Genomic DNA, 22043 nt, shown 5'->3' on the forward strand with positions numbered 1-22043 from the left:
AAAAACTTGGAAAAGAAATACACAAGATAATGAACAGTGAAATGAGTTATTTCACTGTTCATTATCAAGATAACTAGGAGAACGTTATCTATAGCTACAGAATTAATCCTAGAAGAATAGAGGACCTCTAGGAACCCCTACAGCTTTGCATCTATGATATGCATCTATGATCTCTTTCAACTCTCAATGTGTATGCACATATATGTAATATTAGATATCACATTTAAAATAGAGGGAAAAGGTCTCCATTCAGGATCTGACTTTTTAATGTGTTTCTTTAAACTTTTTTTGTTTAAAACAATTAAAATACATTCTCTTTAACCTTTTTACAAAGCTTGATGGAATACAATTAGAGAATTTTTCAACAAGAGTTAGTTTGAATTTACTAATATTTAGCCTATTATTAGATTATCTCTACTATTGTTATTGTTGGTTTATTTATGCTGACATGTCATACTTTCTTTTAAGAGCTCTTATAATGATTCACTAAATTTCAACAACCAAAGAAGTACATTTGTTTTAGTTTATAAATCCTTGAATCTCAATGAACCTAGGCCATAGTCTTTAGGGTATTTTCTAAGTGGTAACAATATTGGCTAAAAGAAAGGCCATAAGCTCTACAGCTCAGTTTTTGCCTCTGGTCCTCAAAGGGAGTGCCTTAAAAAAGCAAGCAGCACTCGGTTCAAATTAGGTATTATACAATTCTAATGAATATTAAAAAAAAAAAAGAACAGTAAAAAGCTAAGCAGTCTATTTTAGATATGAAGATCAAGAATACAACACATTTCATCACTACTTTCTCAGTCCAGAGAAGCAAAGCAATTTGTAAAGAAAGTAAATAAAGATGAAAAGTTTTTGTTTGTTCATTTGTGGGAAGAAGAATATTTACACAGCTTTTAAACATCTACAACTTCATAAACTTTCTATTTTAATGTAAGCAGGTTTTCTGGTTAACTTTTAGTATTTTTTGGAATTATTCAGCATAGGTTAAAATAATTCTGCACTAACTGAAAGTTTCTTCCACCTTAATAAAAACCAAGATTCAAAACAACTCAGTTTTAACATCTTTAATAGAAAATGACAGTCTAATTAGTGTAATTGCTGAATTAGTATTAAAGTTAAACTAGAAAACTAGTAAATTTAAAAAAATTATAGATAAATAGGTACATATTAAAAAGACTATTTTAGTAATTCATTCAAAATTAGTTTTGATGATTACGTCATATAAAATGCCTTGAATGAACATTATTCAAGTAACCAAAACACATTTTTTTTCTCCTAATGGAATACTGAAGTTAGATAGAATTAATCCCCATCAGTAAAGAAAATTAACCCTAAAAGACATTTTAATAGACTTTTCTACCAATGTCTACAAGAGATCTAGGAAGTATGCAATGATAAGTTTTGTATATTTTATATACTCAATGGAAACAAAAGGCAAGTGTTTAATTCCTATAACCTAGAATATAAAGCATAATGTGATCCTTCCCTTTAGGTTCCTTTCTAAACCAATCTTTTAGAAGTGTTAGCATTGCAGAGCAAAAAAGAGGCATCACTGAGGGCAGCAGTTTATGATGACTGAGGTGAATTTTCTACTCAGCCTTCAGGGGAACTTGATAGGACACAGATTAGCTAGAAAACATTCTGAGGAAAACAAACAGAATGTGTCTTAAATCATGCCATAGGATAATCTCTCATCAAGAAAGGAGATGGTTAGTGTACTGAAAAGAAAACATTAGGTAGGACATGATAACTACTTTCACATGTCTGAAGAGACATCTTGTGGCCTATTAAAGTTGTTTCACTTGGCTCCAAGGCCCAAAACAAGGCACAATGAGTAACATTTAAAAGAGGCATATTTATGCATGATGGAAAAACTTAACAGACTTATTCAAAAATCAAAAAGATTCCTTTAGGAAGTAATAGGTTTCTACTCCTTGAAGTCTTCACATAAAGAATGAATGGCTAATCACTTGTACTTATGTTTTCATTGGGAATTTTTTCTGAGACATAGATTGGAATACATAGCCTCTTTAGTTCCAAATCTAAAATTCTGTGATTCTGCTATCTCCATAGGGATGGAGAAGGTAGAGAATGGAACTTTTTCTTCAAAAAGACTAAGTGTTTGAAGGAATTTAAGAAATTGTTTAGTCCAGTCTATATCCGACTAAGATTCACCACAAAGTGCTTTTCCAGCCTTTGCTCAAAGATCTCCAATGAAGGGAAAACATATTCTTTCTCAAAGTATTTTTTATTCTATTTTAGAATAACTATAACTGTTTTTCACTGAATTTTTAAAACCATCCTCTTTCTCTCTCACCTCCCTCTAATTAAAAACAAAAAAAAAGGGCATCCCCATTACAAACATGTTGCCAAGAGAAACAAATTTCCACATTTACCAAGTTTAAAAGAAAACCACTAAATATATATATGTACATACATATATGTGTCTCATTCCACACTGACCAGTCTTTTGTTTCTCTATCTGGAGGTAGAATATTTCATCATTACTCCTCTGGAAATTGGTCACAGTGGTGATCAAAGTTCCCATTATTGTTAGTGTGTGTGTAAATTGTTCACCTGATTCTGTTCATTCCACTTATTATCAATTCATAACAATTCCCCTCAAGTTACAATAAAACCATCCCCGTATCACTTCTTACATCACAATAGTATTCTATTACATATATCTTCCAAACTTGATTTTTAAAATTGAATAAAAAATGGTTGAGCTCCAAGTTATTCTACTGTAGTAATCTTATGGTTCTAGTTCCACGGCCACATAATCATATCCACTCTATTTTGACATATCTTGTCCACAAAACATCATCAGAAGTTTTCTTTCAAATGTTTATGCTGTGACTGCATTGTTTTCTTGAAAAACTGAGGCTATTTCAAATAAGAGATGTGAATTTTCCAAGGACTTCTGAATTCTATAAATATAGGTAATACTTGCACAAATGTATATCACAATAAATAGCTCTACAAACTTAGCTAGAATGGCCTGCAGCTTTCTAGCTTCGTAGGACCTTCTCCAGAGCTAATGCTCTGCTAAAAAGCCTCCAAATACATATTCATTTAATGATTAATAGTCATAGAGCTTATACTGTGAAAATGACCTGTATTTAAAGGAGATTCATATTATTTATATTCTATAAAGTATGATATAAATGCTGGTTTTAGTTTCAATCTAGTAATATTTTTTCAATCTTAATGAACCTATAATTGCTACTAGTGATTATTTCTTTGGTCTTATAGCATTCCTAACAACTTGATAAATATCTATTAAAAATTTTACCAATAACTGACATTGAGATTAGCAGTCTAAAATTTTAGGAATCTACTTTCTACTAACTTTTGAAAGACAATTATAGAATTGTAGTATCTACAGCAAGGAAGGACCTTAAGGATCATAATTCAACTCTTTCATTTTCCCAATAAGGAAATTGAGGACTACTCATCCATGGTATTAGTTTCCAATAATATTATCCATCTGCCTGTCTCTACAATTTTGTAATGATCATCAAATGCCATCTATAAAATCTTAGAGTAAGACTTGAATAAGATCTGAATCTTATTCATTTCATCTTATTCAAGACCTGAATAACATATTCATTTAGGACAGCTAAATACTGTCATACAGTAAGCAGCCATGTCCTAAACTATCAAAATAAAATGCGAATAAAAATATGACAAATAGTAGAAAAGAAATTCTACAGAAGGGCAATGAATGGTACTGAAACACAAAAAAGGATATGGGACTACAACTGCAAAACCTTGGGGATCACCAGTATAAAAAAAAATTACCTGTTCAAGAAATATAGAATACTTACACCTGCCATAACATTTTAGCTAATGGCAAAAATTCACTGAGGAGAGCCAATTAGTAGATTATTTATTTTTTGGATAAAAAAGTTTCAAAAAGATCTTTTGTTTATCTTTATTTTTTAATTGCAACATGGACACAGGTGGTTCAAATTAATCAAAAACAATTCTATGAATATACAGCACCTCTTAAAATATAACTACCACCTCTATCCTGAAAAATTAAGCTATCATAAATTATTTTGTCACATTAAAACAGTAATTTTTACAGTAGCCTGGAGTGTCTTTTAAAAGCTAACCATAATTTAATTTCAAGCTATATTTGTCATTCAGAAATAGCATTATCATGTATCAATAAACCAACTAACCACTCTTTCTGATGAGATTTATTAAAGAACTTTTAATTTTAAAATCATTCTATAAAAAATACACTGAAATTCATAATATATGAGAAACAACTTTTCCTTTCCTTTATTTCCAAGAGAGCTATAAAAGCTAAGCAAGGTGGATATTAAAAAAGCAGAATAAAACAAATACTTTGACCATTAACATTGGGTGTCTGATGCTTTCAATCAAACCACTGCAATTAATATGAAATTCTAAATACAAAATATAATGCCACATAAATACTATAACAGCCAAGTCCTGTCTAAGAAGCCATATGTTTTTTCCCATTGTTCAAAAAAGGGAGATGACTTCCCGTCACTTATGTTTCTGATTAGCAAGGTGATTTATGCCACAATCACTAAAAATGCCAGCAAGTGAATGAGAAAATGCATAGTGACTGCACCAGATGTGCACAATAAACAGGAATCCCATTGTAATCTCTGGTACTTAGTTTATATGAAGGTAATGTAAGAAACACTCTTGGATATGGCAAAGTCACTCTTTTTTTACATTTGACTATAAATGATATGAAATAAATTGTGTGTTTTATACTTTATGGCATGCATACATTGATAAATTAGGTACAGTTTTGTATCCCGACTTATCTACAAGACAAACCTGGCTAAGATCATGGGGATTAATTGCTTCAGAAGTGTGAAATGCAGCTTTCCCATTCTTTTCTGCACACTCAGTGAAGAAACAATGATTAATCACTGTTTAACTATTCTCTTGAGGATCTACAAGATTGCCAAAGCAGGACTTATCCTCATAAATCCAAAAAACACAGGTTTAGATTTGTTGCCAACAACTGAAAGAACATGAACTTAAACCCATTCGTTATCAGATTAAAATAACGTCAAGGTTTTAGTACCCTTACTGGTACACAATTCTCTTTAATCAGCAACTTCAATGGGAAATTGGATTAACATATAAGATTTTTTTAAAGCATGTATAACCTACAAAAAATAAAAACATATTCAAAGAAAGCTGACAAAATCATTACTAACAATAAGGTCAAACACACTACCAAATTAGAAAACACCTACTGCAACTCCCTTAATTTATAGGTAAGGAATTTGAGGCCTAAAACATTGATGCTACCTGCCTAAAATAAGGCTAGTTAATAGTAGATGCAGGACCACAACCAAGGCATCCTAGTAAGGTTCTTCCCCTCAGCAGTATAATTAGTTCAAATGTTTACTACTATTTTTGTGAAGTATTTGCTTGTAAATTAGAAGAGCAAAAAGAAATCTTTTTCTGATACTTTTCTTTAAAATTAAACAACTTTTATATTTTGGGCCTTAAAGAAAATATCCCCTCATAATCATGCTATACTTTAGTAACTGGAAATCATTCATTATAAGAAGTTAGAAAACTACAGAAGAGTTGCTTTAAATATATTCATAATAAAAGTTCTTAAAATAACCACAAAGAAACTGATTGCTGTCCTCTTAAATAAATGATATACCTAAAATAAGACAAAATTATTTTCCAAAAATTGCAAATTTTCCATTGCATATTTTTCCATAAGGTACATTTGATTTTGATAATAAATCCTTAAAGATAAAAGAAGAGAGGTTTGGACTCATTGTTTTCTGAGGGTCCTTCCAACTAGAGAGCTCAAATGACTCTCCATTACAGCAATATTAGGATTATAACTTTCAATAAGCATAGCCAAGAAATTAAGATAAAGTTAGCACTTTTAAATATGGCAGTTGTATCATATTTTAATATGCAGGCTTCCCTACAAGGTGATATGGTGCAATACTAACCCTCCAAAAAGGCAACTAGAGCCAGTAGTCTGTGATGATTTTTCTAGTTTGCTAAAAACCTATTCATACAGTTTCTTGTTCTTTCCTTGCCAACCTACTAAGAGATATCAGGCTATTTCCTTCTTTGTTTAACAGCAGGTACAGAGGACTATCAGCACTACAAGAAAAAGGAGGTGAAACTGATAGTCAATTTCACTGCTCATTAGCTCTTATAAAACTAAGGAGGGGGAAGGTGAAATCAGGGTTTTGTATCTCACCCGTCTCAGTTTTAGGAAAGAGTAGAGGATTTTTTCCTTTGCTATTACAATGGCCATGATCTTAGGAGATTTCTAAAATTTTAATATAATTCTAAGTAAACTTGGGAAGATAATTTGTTATTACTGATATCCTCTAATTCTTAATCAAAATATTTTTTTTTCTTTAAAAGTATGTGAGATGGAGACAAGATTAATAGCATTCTCAGTGGGAAAGATTATACTCCTTTTTGTTAACATCTACCCCCAAGGTCCAATAGATGGCATCTTCTTCTGGACAAGGTCTGTGTCATATTTCATCTCTATATCCTCAGTGCCTAAAACACCCATGGACACAGTAGGTATTTAATGTATGTTTGACCCAGAATTGAATAAAAATTTAACATTTTCTTACTTTGTCAATAAATATCCTATAGACTTTATAATTAAATAATAAATATCTACTCTATTAAAATCTCTTGCCTCTGTGTAGTGATACTCACATAAGAGTAAGAAGATGGTAAGGCTAATAATAGAGTGTCTTATTAAACAAGCTGATGGTTATGTATTATCATACATATGTATTTATATAAAATATGAGACATAAATGAAACACATTTAAGCAAAGATATGAAGCAGCCTAGAGAGTAAATTGGGCTGGTTCATGAAATCTTTGCAATGGATATGCCTACATTAGATAAAAATGAAAATTATTTCTGACTCTTTTTCCAATTACAATCTCTTTCAGTATTTTAAAAGACAGTATGATATAGTCAGCCAGAGTCAGTCTTGAAGACAGGAAGATTTGCCTCTGATACACACTACACCAGCTCCCAAGTTAACTCTCTAAGACTAATAATTAATTAATTAATTAATCAATGCAAAGAAAATTCCAGTAAGTCCATATACAATATCACAGATTTAGTCTATAGCTCTAGTTCTATTTAAAATATAAATTTGTGATTTTCAAACTAAATGGCTCAAATATGCAATACAGGAAAAAAACTGGGCAGAGGAGGCATATCACTTAACCTATATGCACTCAGTTTCCTCATCTATAAAATGGGGATAATAATAGCACCTGCCTCCCAAGTAAGTGCTTAGCAAGGTGTCTGGCACATGGGAAGCATTATATAAATAGTAGTTGTTATTATCATTACCACTGTTATGAATTGAGTAGGAAAACCTAAACATAAACTATAGTTTCAGAAACTACAAAATTCCTCTCAATGATTTATAATGGTCCAGCTGTCAAAAGATGGAGAAGAGGGAAAAGGGAAGAAAATGAGAGAATCTCACTAACTCAAACATTTTCCTGGTGATAGTTTAGAGATATAACTATGGAACATCACTATCTCAGAGAAATCAAAATTACAAATAACCCAAAGTCAGAAGGTTGCAGAAGTAGTCCAATTCACCAAAAAAAAAGCACATCATAAACTCATTATAAACCAAGACACAGAATTTAATAACATGCATGACTAGGATATAAGGGCCAGACAAAAAGCAAGAATGAATGATAAACCATTTGTTGCATGCTTGTTTATTATGGGTCAGGCACCGCTCTAAGTTCTGTGGTATAGAAAGATAAGCAAGCATAACTAAGAAACTACAGCAAGAATGAGAAAATAGTATTTTACCTCTGAGAACAAGAAGCAAGCCTCGAGGGGTAGCCTATCAAGAAATCATAAGGAAAAAAAATGAGAATCACAAAAAAGGGGGACAGAACTACATTAGCATAGGGGGGATATTTAGGAAATTATACATACAAAATATCAGATTGAGAATAAACAATTAACATGCATATGGCAATGTGCCAGGCAAAGGGCAAGATGCTATGGATACAAGTACAAGTAATGAACTATCATTACTTGCAAAGATGTTAAATTCTAAAAGGGGAGACAAGGTCATACACAAGGACACTGAAAGTCAATATAAAGAGAAGAAATAAAAATAAAGTAAATAAAAAGTAAAACGTTAACAAAAATAAAATGCTAACTAATTCTGAGATGAGGCAGAAGTCCAACTAGGAGACAAGTATGATAAATCTAACTGAAAAGTGATGATTAACAGTGGTAGGTGGTAGTCTGTAGGAAATACTGTAGATGTAGAAATGGCAAGATTTCACATCGATGGATTTGTACAGTGACAGAGAGTGAGGAATTGATCATAAAGTCAACATTATGAACCTGGTGTACTATAAGGAAGGTAACTCATTTGGGAGAAATAGAAAAGTACAAAAGAAGAGATAGTTTAGAAGTAAAGATATGCTTTCAAACAAGTCAAGTTAAAAAACAAGGAAGAAGTAAGTAGTCTTTGGGACATCTTTGTTTGAAATGTCAGACAAGCAATTAATTAGGTTGGACTGAAATCCTAGGGAAAGATTCATATTGGACATATAGATCTAGTAAGCACCACATAATTAAATCCATAGGAGCAGATAAGTTGCTCAGACGGAAGAAAAAGAGGGTTCAGGATGGAACATGGATAGGCACCACAATTAAGGAGCATGAAGTAGATGTTGATCGGCATAACAACTAAGAACAAGCAATGAACAGTGTCATGAAAATGCAGAGAGAGGAAAATATTCTTGATGAATGTGAGGACAAACTTGTCAAAAGATGAGGATTGAGAAAACAGTCATCAGATTTGTCTTAACTTTGTAGAGAGCAGTTTCTATAGAGTAGTGAGATTGCACTGTGTAGACTGATTGAGAGAAGAATTGTGGGCAACTGTTGATAGCTTTTTAAAGAGTTTAGCTAAGAAAGAGGAGAAATGTAGAAATATAGCTGAATAATAGTGGAATGTTACTGATGATGTTTTAAGACTGAGAGGGAGGATGCAATAGATAGGAATTGTTCAAGAAAAAGAGGATATAATGAGGTCCACTAAAGAAAACAAAAATATAATGACTATCCCACAAGATAATTCTTTCTTATATTCTCCCTTTATAGCATTTAGCTCAGATCATTCCTCTAACTTTATGAAGTTTTCTAGAAATTGTTCAGTCTTGACCAAGCTCTTTTAGCACTTACATCATTGATATAAAACTGGTAAATATCTGGGGAAAAAACTGGTAAAAAAAAAGGGGGGGAGGGTTTGGGAAGAAAGATAATGAGTTCAGATTTGGAAATGTTGACTATAACTTGTGTACAAGGTATCCAGCTTGAATATATTCAATTGTCAGTTAGATTTGGGGCACGATTTTCCTAGGCTTCTAACCTGAGTCATCAGCCTCACACACCTTCAAATCTAATCAGGTAACAAGTTCTGCCATTTCTACCTTCTCAACAATATCTTGTGTAAATGACATTTTATCTCATTTGACACTTCCCAGCACACTGAGTTAGTTCTCATCATCTCATGCTTGGATTAACAAAACAGCCTCCCTGCCACAAGTTTCTCCTTCCTTCCATTCCAGTCCATTCACTCAGACATCAAACTGATATTCCTAAAAAAACTGCAACAACTTTCACTGATAAAAGATTAATTTCTAAAATACATAAGAATATTTAAATTCAAAGGAGAGTCATTTTACAAGTTGAAGAATGTTCTAAGGACACAAAGTTTTCACTGAAAAAAATTCAGGCTACTTGTAACCATATAAATAATAATAATAATAATAATAATAATAATAATAATAATAATAGCTATCATTCATAGAAATTTAGTGTGCTTTATGGGGTATATTTCAGACAGCACAACAGAGTGCTAGTGTGAGAGTCAGGAAGATTCCTCTTTCTGAGTTCAAATCAGGTTTCAGACTAGCTGTATAACACTGGCCAAGTCACTTACCCTGTTTGCTTGCCTTAGTTTCTTCATCTGTAAAGTGAACTGAAATAAAAAGCAAATCCCTATAGTATTCATGCCAAGAAAACCCCAAATGAAGTCACAAAGTCAGACTCAACTAAAAAATGACTTGAATATACCACTGCTAGGCCACCGAACCACCCAAAAGAGAGTGATAAAAAAAGGAAGAAAAGTGAAAAATATTTATAGCAGCTTTGTTTTGTGGTAGAAAAAAATTGGCAAATAACAAAGTCCATCAATTCAGGAATGGCTAAATGATGGTATATGAATGTAAGAGAGTACCATTATACTCAAGATAAGAAATCGCTTAGGAAATTTATAAATCACTTAAATGTTAAATCTCTTAAGATAGAGATTCTTCCAAAAACACATAGAGAGATTTATATGGATTGATACAGAATAAAGTTGTCAGAGTCTGAACAAAAACCTATATCATCAATAGTATAAAACATAATATGAGTACTTTAATGAACTCTTAAAAGAATAAACTGAGCAGTATCAGGAGAATAACTTAAACAACAACATTATAAAACCAAACAACTTTGAAAACTCAAGGAGCTGGAATCAAAACAATAAACAATTAAAATTTTTAGAGGACTAATGAGGAAATAAATTTTTGGTTAAAGAAGTAGCTGAGTCTGGATAAGCATGCAGGCAGTCTAGATGCGGGACACATTCTCTCCCCAGCACACACTGACAAAGACCACTTCAAATAATCTTAAAAATCATTTTCAGGAGAACGGAGAAACTGTACAGTAGGGCACAGCATTGAAGGTACATGGGATTATGGCATTTCCAAACTATGAGAGGGTGAAAAAGCTTCCAAACCAAAGCGAGCTGATCCACCCTCCCCCACTCTACCTACAGAGCCAGAGCCAGAGGCAGCACAGGCCATAACCAGCGAGGGGCACCTCTAGAGTGAGTAAGGAGCACGTGTAGGTCCTTGGGAATTGAATAGGACCTCCAGGGACCTACCCAAGAAAGCAACTAGAAAGGAAACCCCAGAGCATTTGAAGGAACTCAGACCTTAAGTGCTCAGAGTCGACGTGCCCACCAGAACCAGCAAGTGAGCAAGGAGCACCCCTAGAGCGAATAATGGGCATTCTGAGTCCATTGGAGCTGACAAGAGCCGCCAGGGACCTACCCCTGAAAGCAGCTAGACCAGGCAGGCAAGGGAGCGCAGACCTTGGACATCCCTGGGAAGGTAACACAGAAAAGAGCTGCAAAGGACTGTGGAGATTCGAGTTCTTGCCTCAGGCAAAACCCTTACTCCTTAACTCCATACACAGAGAACCTGCCCAGCTCACTCAGATTTCTGACTAAAAAGGGAAGGAAAAACATACATGGAAATGGCTAACTATGTACAAGAGCCTCAAAATCCTTCAAAAAAACAACAAAATTTGTGACCCTCGAGAATTTTTAAAGAGGAAAAATCCAGCCTACAGAGGAAATACCAGATGAAATTCAAACAGAGGAAAAACCTAAAAAAAATTAAAAAATTAAAAAAAAAGGAAATTCTTCACAAGCCCTGGAAGAATTTTAATTGGAGCTTATCAAAAAGATGGAAACCTTCTGTAAGGAGAATTGGGAAATGGCTAAAAAAAAAATGAAGAAATCATAGCAGAATACCAAAAGATTAAAGTAGAAAACCAGGTCTTAAGGACAAGAATTAAGTAACTGGAAACCAATGATCTTGCAAAAGAGCAAGATGTAATAAAGCAAAGCCAAAAGATTGACAAAATAGAAGAAACATAAAATATTTCACTGACAAGGTGACAGATCAGGAAAACAATAGGAAGGAGAGACAATTTGAGAATCACTGGAATACCTGAAAAGTCAGAAATTAACAAAAATCTTGACATCATACTATAAGAGATCATTCAAGAAAACTGCCCTGGTGTTCTTGAACAAGGGGGCAAAAATAGACATTGAAAGAGTTCATAAAACACTCTCTACACTAAATCCCCAAAAAACAACTCCGAGGCATGTAATTGCCAAATTCCAGAGGTTTCTTAGCTTGAAGGAGAAAATTCTACAAGTCAAAAAAAGGAAATTCAGATACCAAGGAGAACCAATCAGGATAACACAAAACCTGGCACCTTCCACACTAAAGGACCACAAGGCCTGGAAAAAAAAAATTCAGAAAGGCAAGAGAACTGGGTCTTCAATCAAGAATCACCTATCCATGAAAACTGACTATATACTTCCAGGGGAAAGTATCGGCATTAAACAAAAAGAAAAGACTAGAAAAAAGTGGAAAACTTGACACCCAAACACAAAGATCAAAAGAAACATGAAAAATTAAATATGAAAGGAAGGGAAAAGGAGAAAAATGTTTTTTTTATTCAAACTCTCTTCTTAAAGGGCTACAATTAGATCAAATTATATATACTAATATGTGGGGAAATGTTATTTGTAAATCTCAAAAACTGTTTCCATTATTATAGTAAATACAAAGATGATTCATAATTAAAAATTGGGGCATTAAAGCCTATAAAATGATATGTAAAAAAAAAAGAAAGAAAAAGGGTCTGGGAGAATCGATGATGATACCAAGAGATATTTGAAAAATAAAACAAAAAAAAGAATAATCTTTGTCACACAAAGGTACAGACGGGAAGGGGAGAGGAAGAATACTCTTATAAGAAAGAGAGAAAGAGAGTGCAAATAGGTAATACTCGAACATTACTCTCAGAGAAATCAATTCTGAGAGGGAAGAACATCTAGATCCATTGGGATCTTGAAGCCTATCTTACCCAACAAGGGAAGGGAGAAGGGAAAACCAAGAGGGGGGAGGGGGGAGGGAACACAAAAAAGGGAGGGAAGAAGAGGGGGGTGGTGGAGGGGGAGGGAACAAAAAGGGAGGGACTAGAAAGGGAAACCTATCAAGGGAGGGGACAAGGGGGACTGATTTAAAGTAAATCACTGGACTAAAAGGTAGAGCTGAAGAAGAAAGGTTAGAATTAGGGAAGGATATCAAAATGCCAGGGAGTCCACTAGTGACAGTCATACCTTTGAACGTGAATGGGATGAATTCATCCATAAAACGTAGACGAATAGCAGAATGGATTAGAATCCAAAACCCTACCATATATTGTCTTCAAGAAACACACATGAGACGGGTAGACACCCACAAAATCAGAATTTAAAGGATGGAGTAAGACCTTCTGGTCCTCAACTGACAGAAAGAAGGCAGGAATGGTAATCATGATATCTGATAAAGCCAAAGCAAAAATAGACCTGATAGAAAGGGATAGGGAAGGTAATTATATTTTGTTAAAAGGGTCATTAGATAATGAGGAAATATCACTAATCAACATGTATGCACCAAAAAATATAACACCCAAATTTCTAATGGAGAAACTAGGAGAATTGAAGGAAGAAAATGACAATAAAACCATATTAGTGGGAGACTTAAACCAACCATTATCAAATTTAGATAAATCAAATCAAAAAATAAATAAGAAAGAGGTAAAAGAAGTGAAAGAAATCTTAGAAAAATTAGAATTAATAGACATATGGAGAAAAATAAATAGGGATAAAAAGGAATACACATTCTTCTCAGCACCACATGGCACATTCACAAAGATTGACCATACATTAGATAACAGAAACATGGCACACAAATGCAGAAAAGCAGAAATAATGAATGCAGACTTCTCAGATCACAAGGCAATTAAAATATTGATCGGCAAGGGTACATGGAGACCCAAATCAAAAATTAATTGGAAATTAAATAACATGATACTCCAAAATCGGATAGTTAGAGAAGAAATCATAGAAACAATTAACAATTTCGTTGAAGAAAATGACAACGGCGAAACATCCTTTCAAACCTTATGGGATGCAGCCAAGGCAATACTTAGAGGTAAATTCATATCCCGGAGTGCATATATTAACAAACTAGGGAGAGCAGAGATCAATCAATTGGAAATGCAAATAAAAAAACTCAAAAGCGATCAAATTAAAACCCCCCAGCACAAAACCAAACTAGAAATCCTAAAAATTAATGGAGAAATTAATAAAATCGAAAGTGATAGAACTATTCATTTAATAAATAAGACAAGAAGCTGATACTTTGAAAAAACAAACAAAACAGACAAAGTACTGGTCAATCTAATTTAAAAAAGGAAAAAAGGGGGGCAGCTGTGTAGCTCAGTGGATTGAGAGCCAGGCCTAGAGATGGGAGGTCCTAGGTTCAAATCTAGCCTCAGACACTTCCCAGCTGTGTGACCCTAGGCAAGTCACTTGACCCCAATTACCTACCCTTACCACTCTTCTGCCTTGGAGCCAATACATGGTATTGACTCCAAGACAGAAGGTAAGGGTTTAAAAAAAAAAGGAAAGAAGAAAAGCAAATTAACAGCATCAAAGAAGAAAAGGGGGATATCACCTCCAATGAAGAGGAAATTAAGGCAATCATTAAAAATTTCTTTGCCCAATTATATGGCAATAAATAAACCAATTTAGGTGATATGGATGAATATATACAAAAATACAAACTGCCTAGACTTACAGAAGAAGAAATAGAATTCTTAAATAATCCCATATCAGAAAATGAAATCCAACAAGCCATCAAAGAACTCCCTAAGAAAAAATCCCCAGAGTCCAACGGATTCACCAGTGAATTCTATCAAACATTCAGAGAACAGTTAATCCCAATACTATACAAACTATTTGACATAATAACCATAGAGGGAATTCTACCAAACTCCTTTTATGACACAAACATGGTACTGATTCCAAAACCAGGCAGGTCAAAAACAGAGAAATAAAACTATAGACCAATCTCCCTAATGAATATAGATGCAAAAACCTTAAATAGGATACTAGCAAAAAGACTCCAGCAAGTGATCAGAAGGGTCATCCACCATGATCAAGTAGGATTTATACCAGGGATGCAGGGCTGGTTCAAGATTAGGAAAACCATCCACATAATTGACCACATGAACAAGCAAATCAGCAAGAACCACATGATTATCTCAATAGACGCAGAAAAAGCCTTTGATAAAATACAACATCCATTCCTATTAAAAACACTAGAAAGCATAGGAATAGAAGGGTCATTCCTAAAAATAATAAACAGTATATATCTAAAACTATCAGATAATATCATCTGCAATGGGGATAAACTAGATGAATTCCCAATAAGATCAGGAGTGAAACAAGGATGCCCATTATCACCTCTACTATTTGACATTGTACTAGAAACACTAGCAGTAGCAATTAGAGAAGAAAAAGAAATTGAAGGCATCAAAATAGGCAAGAAGGAGACCAAATTATCGCTCTTTGCAGATGACATGATGGTCTACTTAAAGAATCCTAGAGATTCAACCAAAAAGCTAATTGAAATAATCAACAACTTTAGCATAGTTGCAGGATACAAAATAAACCCACATAAATCATCAGCTTTTCTATATATCTCCAACACAGCTCAGCAGGAAGAACTAGAAAGAGAAATCCCATTCAAAATCACCTTAGACAAAATAAAATACCTAGGAATCTACCTCCCGAGACAAACACAGGAACTATATGAAAACAACTACAAAACACTCTCCATACAACTAAAACTAGACTTGAACAATTGGAAAAACATTAACTGCTCATGGGTAGGATGAGCCAACATAATAAAAATGACCATCCTACCCAAACTTATTTATCTATTTAGTGCCATACCCATTGAACTACCAAAATACTTCTTCACTGATTTAGAAAAAACCATAACAAAGTTCATTTGGAAGAACAAAAGATCAAGGATATCCAGGGAAATAACGAAAAAAAAAAACACATATGATGGGGGCCTTGCAGTCCCTGACCTTAAACTATATTACAAAGCAGCAGTAATCAAAACAATTTGGAACTGGCTAAGAAACAGAAAGGAAGATCAGTGGAATAGACTGGGGGAAAGCGACCTCAGCAAGACAGTATACGATAAACCCAAAGATCCCAGCTTTTGGGACAAAAATCCACTATTCGATAAAAACTGTTGGGAAAATTGGAAGACAGTGTGGGAAAGACTAGGAATAGATCAACACCTCACACCCTACACCAAGATAAATTCAAAATGGGTGAGTGACTTAAACATAAAGAAGGAAACCATAAGTAAATTGGGTAAACACAGAATAGTATACATGTCAGACCTTAGGGAGGGGAAAGACTTTAAAACCAAGCAAGACATAGAAAGAATCACAAAATGTAAAATAAATAATTTTGACTACATCAAATTAAAAGGCTTTTGCACAAACAAAACCAATGTAACTAAAATGAGAAGGGAAACAACAATTTGGGAAAAATCTTCATAGAAACCTCTGACAAAGGTTTAATTACTCAAATTTATAAAGAGCTAAATCAATTGTACAAAAATCCAAGCCATTCTCCAATTGATAAATGGGCAAGGGACATGGATAGGCAGTTTTCAGGTAAAGAAATCAAAACTATTAATAAGCACATGAAGAAGTGTTCTAAATCTCTTATAATCAGAGAGATGCAAATCAAAACAACTCTGAGGTATCACCTCACACCTAGAAGATTGGCTAGCATGACAGCAAAGGAAAGTAATGAATGCTGGAGGGGATGTGGCAAAGTAGGGACATTAATTCATTGCTGGTGGAGTTGTGAACTGATTCAACCATTCTGGAGGGCAATTTGGAACTATGCACAAAGGGCAATAAAAGAATGTCTACCCTTTGATCCAGCCATAGCACTGCTGGGTCTGTACCCCAAAGAGACAATGGAGAAAAAGACTTGTACAAGAATATTCATAGCTGCTCTCTTTGTGGTGGCCAAAAATTGGTAAACGAGGGGATGCCCATCAATTGGGGAATGGCTAAGCAAATTGTGGTATATGTTGGTGATGGAATACTATTGTGCAAAAAGGAATAATAAAATGGAGGAATTCCATGGTGTGACAAGGAAATCACTTTAAAAGACTGATATATATTAATTTAAGGTCGCCAAGGGATTCAGCTATGTAATTCCAAAATGAAAACCCAAGTCAGCAGTCAACCTTTTATGGAGTTTTTAATTACAAACAGGAGGAAGAAAGGTATTAGAGAGAGAGAGAGAGAGAAAAAGAGAGAGAGAGAGAGAGAGAGAGAGAGAGAGAGAGAGAGAGAGAGAGAGAGAGAGAGAGAGAGAGAGAGAGAGTAAGGGGAGAGAAGGGAATAGGGCTTAAATACCCCCTCTATTTAGGCTGGGCCAAAAGGCCCAAGCCCTTAGATAGCTGAGGCAAAGAAAAGAGATCAGTCCCTATCACTCACGTGACCAAAATGGAGGAACAGTCTCAGGGGCCTCCACCTCCAGCCTTCTTCAGAGCAAGCTTCTCAGAGCATCACCTCTCAGAGCAAAACCTCTCCAACCCCCTTCAGTCCTCAGACCCCGCTATCTTTAAGGACACAATCTCAGTTCCCTCCCCTCAGTTCTCACATCTACCAGTCACTGTCCATGTCTTCCCTGTGCCAATGGTGGCTCTAGCTTAACCCAGGACCGCCCAGAGGTCTGTCCCCTTTGCACATGTCTGTTGAAGGTCATATTCTCAAATAATTAAATTTTGATCCTTTGCTGCAGTCCTTCCTAAATCCTGTTACCCTGAGAAGGGTGGAGATTGGAAGTTCCAAGACCTGGTTCTGTCATTCCAAGTATCTCTATTGTATCAATTCTAAAATCAATCATGACTCAAAGAACTTCCTGTTCTATGCTTAAGCATAGGTCAAAGCCCTTTCCATTGTTCAGAAAAAGGTTTCTGTCCTAAAGTAATCTTAAGTAGGGAGGAGAAGGAACCTCCCATGCCAGTGGGGTTCACATTCCAATAGAGTTCTTACTATCAGTAGGAAATTCCCTCTAATCATGAAACCTTCCAATGGTGAAATTTACAACATTCACTAGTCTAAGAAATTTTAAGGTTTACAATCCCCCCTGATGATCATTGGGAGACTAGTCTCCCCATTGATCATTTAACATAATCATTTTGTAGTTCTAAATACACTTCTAACTATAGATTCATACAATATTCAATTAGAATAGTGAGAGAAGAAATAGAAAAGAAAGCAAAACCAATGTTTTGCTAGGCGCATTGACAGAAAGCCAAATTAGGGGCAGTCCCTTTTGGCATAAATGTGTACAATTACAATAAATGTTCAATCAAAAGTTCAGTCCAATCAATCATATCCAAAGTTCATTCTTGATCTTCTTGATGAAGTGTAGGTTTTAGGCATCTTTCTGCAACAGTTCATTCTCTGGATATAAAAGTTTCAAGCTTCTTTCTTGAAGATCTTTTCTCGAACAGAATCAAAATCTTTGATTTTTTTTATAACAGTAAAATCTTAAAAAAAATTCAAAATTCTTGGATTTTTATAAAAATACAATCTTAAACAAAAAAAAACAAAAAACTCAAAAATTCTTAGATTTTTAAATTAAAATATAATCCCCCCCTGAAGTAAGTATTAAAAAAATATCAAGTTTAGCTCAGAATGCAATGTTCAGTTATGGGGGTGTATGTATCAATTATCAAAAGAATAGGAAAATAATCAAAAACATAAGAAAAATTCAAAACAGGCCTTGTATAGGTCCAGCTTAAAGTAATTTCTATCCCACAAGTATGTAGGACAGAATGCAGTAATATTTCACTTAGCCATTTGTAGCCAAGACTACAGGAAGTTGCCATAATATAAGAAGACAAGAATTAGAATTCCATTTTGATGGGGAGGAAACAACCTCCAGGAAGTGATGCAGAGTGAGAGGAGCAGAACCAGGAGATCATTGTACACACTGATACACTGTGGTACAATCGAAGGTAATGGACTTCTCCATTAGTATCAGTATAATGTCCCTGAACAATCTGCAGGGATCTAGGAGAAAAAACACTATTCATAAGCAGAGGACAAACTGTGGGAACAGAAACACCGAGGAAAAGCAACTGCCTGAATACAGGGGTTGAGGGGACATGACAGAGGAGAGACTCTAAAAGAACACTCTAAGGCAAATACTAACAACATGACAATGGGTTCGAATCAAGAACACATGTGATATCCAGTGGAATCACGCGTTGGCTATGGGGGGTGGGGTGGAGGAAAAGAAAATGATCTTTGTCTTTAATGAATAATGCTTGGAAATGATCAAATAAAAAAGTATAAAATTTTAAAAAATATATAAATTGCCTAGATTAACAGAAGAAGAAATAGAATTCTTAAATAATCCCATATCAGAAAAAGAAATAAAACAGGCCATCAAAGAACTCCCTAATATAAAAGCTCCAGGACCAGATGGATTCACAAGTGAATTCCATCAAACATTCAAAGAACAGCTAATCCCAATACTATACAAACTATTTGACATAATAAGCAAAGAGGGAGTTCTACCAAATTCCTTTCATGACACAAATATGGTACTGATTCAAAAGTCAGGCAGGTCAAAAATGAAGAAAGAAAACTACAGACCAATCTCCCTAATGAACAAAGATGCAAAAATCTTAAATAGGATACTAGCAATAAGACTCCAGCAAGTGATCAGGAGGGCTATTCACGAAGATCAGGTACGATTTATAGCAGGAATGCAAGGATGATTCAATATTAGGAAAATCATCCACATAACTGACCATATCAACAAGTAAACCAACAAAAATCACATGATTATCTCAATAGATGCAGAAAAACCTTTGACAAAAATACAATAACCAATTCCTATTGAAAACACTATAAAGTATAGGAATAGAAGGGCCTTTCCTAAAAATAATAAAAAGTATCTATCTAAAATGATCAGCAAACATCATCTACAATGGAGGTAAACTAGATGCATTCCCAATAAGATCAGGAGTAAAACAAGGATGCCCATTATCACCTCTATTATTTAACATTGTACTAGAAACACTACTAGTAGCAATTAAATAAGAAAAAGAAATTGAAGGTATTAAAATTGGCAATGAAGAGACCAAGGTATCCCTTTTTGTGGATGATATGATGGTCTACTTAAAGAATCCTACAGAATATACTAAAAAGCTTATTGAAATAATCAACAACTTTAGCAAAGTTGCAGGATACAAAATAAACCCACATAAGTCACCAGAATTTCTATATATCTCTATCTCAGCAGCAGGAATTAGAAAGAGAAATTCCATTTTCAGTTAATGAAATCAAAACAATAAGCACATGAAAAAGTATTCTAAATCTCTTATAATCAGAGAGATGAAAATCAAACTAAACTCTTGAGGTATTACCTCACACCTAGCAGATTGGCTAACATAACAGCAATGGAAAGTAATGAATGCTGGAGGGGATGTGGCAAAGTTGGGACATTAATTCATTGCTGGTGAAGTTGTGAATTGATCCCATTCTGGAGGGCAATTTGGAACTATGCCCAAAGGGCGATAAAATACTGTCTGCCCTTTGATCCAGCCATAGCACTGCTGGGTCTGTACCCCAAAGTGATAATGGACAAAAAGACTTGTACAAAAATATTCTTAGCTGCGCTCTTTGTGGTGGCCAAAAATTGGAAAATGAGGGGATGCCCTTCAATTGGGGAATGGCTGAACAAATTGTGGTATATGTTGGTGATGGAATACTATAGTGCTCAAAGGAATAATAAAGTGGAGGAATTCCATGGGGACTGGAACAAACTGCAGTAAGTGATGCAGAGCAAAAGGAGCAGAACCAGGAGAACATTATACACAGAAATTTATGAACTGTGGTACAATCGAATCTAATGGACTTCTCCATTAGTGGCAATGCAACAAAATGGATCTATGAGAAAAAAAAACAAAAAACAATATACACATGCAGAGTAAAACCTGTGGGAGTAAAAATACCAAAGAAAAGCAAATGCTTGCTACAGGGTTTGAGGGGATATGATTGGGGATGTAGACTCTAAATAAACATCCTAGTACAAATACCTATAACATGGAAATGGGTTCAGATCAATGATACATTTAATATCCATTGGAATTGTGCATCAGTTATGGGAGGGGTTGCGGGAGGGTAGGCAGGAAAAGAAAATGATTTTTGTATCCAAGGAATAATGTTAGAAACTGACCAAATAAAAATAATGTTTAAATGAAAAAAAAAGAAGTAACTGATTTGTCGTACAGAATGACAAATACAAAGGTATACAAATATATGTATCTACATACACATACACATATAAATATTTAGATAAATCCATTAAGGAAATTTGTTTTGCCTGACAATGCATATTTGTTCAAATAAATTTATTTTTTTTCTGCTTATTTTCATTGAGGAGGTGTACAGAAACATGAGAAAATAAATGGTTGTTAATTCTTTTTAAAGATAGATGACAGGGTACAAAATGAAGATTCAGAAGGAGGTCGTATTATTAGTTTTACTTAACTTTTACTTTGTTACACTCTTCATTAATCAGGAATCATAAAAACAATAAGGATCAATAAAACTAAAACCCCACAAAAACAAATATTTGATTTTCTTTTTTAAAAGCATGAGTTTGCTGGTGTCAATCACCCTAGTTAATCAACTCCAGTGACCTCTAGGATCAAACATAAAACCCTATACTGGGCTTATAAAATCTTTCACCACCAAGTTCCTTCTTACCTTTCCAGTTTTCCTATATCTTACATATTCAATTCTGCAAACAAAGGAAACTGATCTCCCATGAGACTCTCATCTCCTTCCATTTATCTAAGTGTGCATGTTATTCCTTCTTTGAGTCAATTTTGATGAGAGTGTAAAAGTCAAAATTAAATCTCAATAATAATATTATATTTAAAGAGATTTATTAATGATCATAAGAAATCAAGGAATAAAGAAGATACAAAATAAAGACCATGTGCCCATGTCTGGTTAAAAATTTTTTAGTCAACCGCACTCACCAATATCAATGCTGATTCTACATCAGAGAGCGGGAGCCTCCATAGCCCACACCCTTTATCCTCTGTCTACAGGAAGAACCTAATGACAGGAAGTCAGTGGGATCTTGGGATTGTAGAAAGGAAAACTTTGTCAAGTTCTGGACATTCTGCCATTGAGTGGGAACAACAGCAAGTGTAATGTTA

At 34.3% G+C, this 22043-nt stretch overlaps 1 protein-coding gene across 32 annotated transcripts in view; it reads right to left on the reverse strand.

The window, feature by feature from the left end:
- Positions 1-22043, reverse strand: part of TBC1D5 (TBC1 domain family member 5) — a 682585-nt gene that overhangs the window by 464839 nt on the left and 195703 nt on the right. For 7 of the 32 annotated variants that reach the window (XM_016426459.2, XM_056800295.1, XM_007505139.3 and 4 more), the window contains one exon: positions 7858-7891. The exons of the other annotated variants lie outside the window; for them this stretch is intronic. The gene's annotated coding sequence lies outside the window, so the exon portion shown is untranslated. The remainder of the gene's footprint in view (positions 1-7857; positions 7892-22043) is intronic. 32 annotated transcript variants of the gene reach the window in all.

Source organism: Monodelphis domestica, chromosome 5 (assembly GCF_027887165.1).
Source record: "Monodelphis domestica isolate mMonDom1 chromosome 5, mMonDom1.pri, whole genome shotgun sequence".
NCBI classification, from domain to species: Eukaryota; Metazoa; Chordata; class Mammalia; order Didelphimorphia; family Didelphidae; genus Monodelphis; species Monodelphis domestica.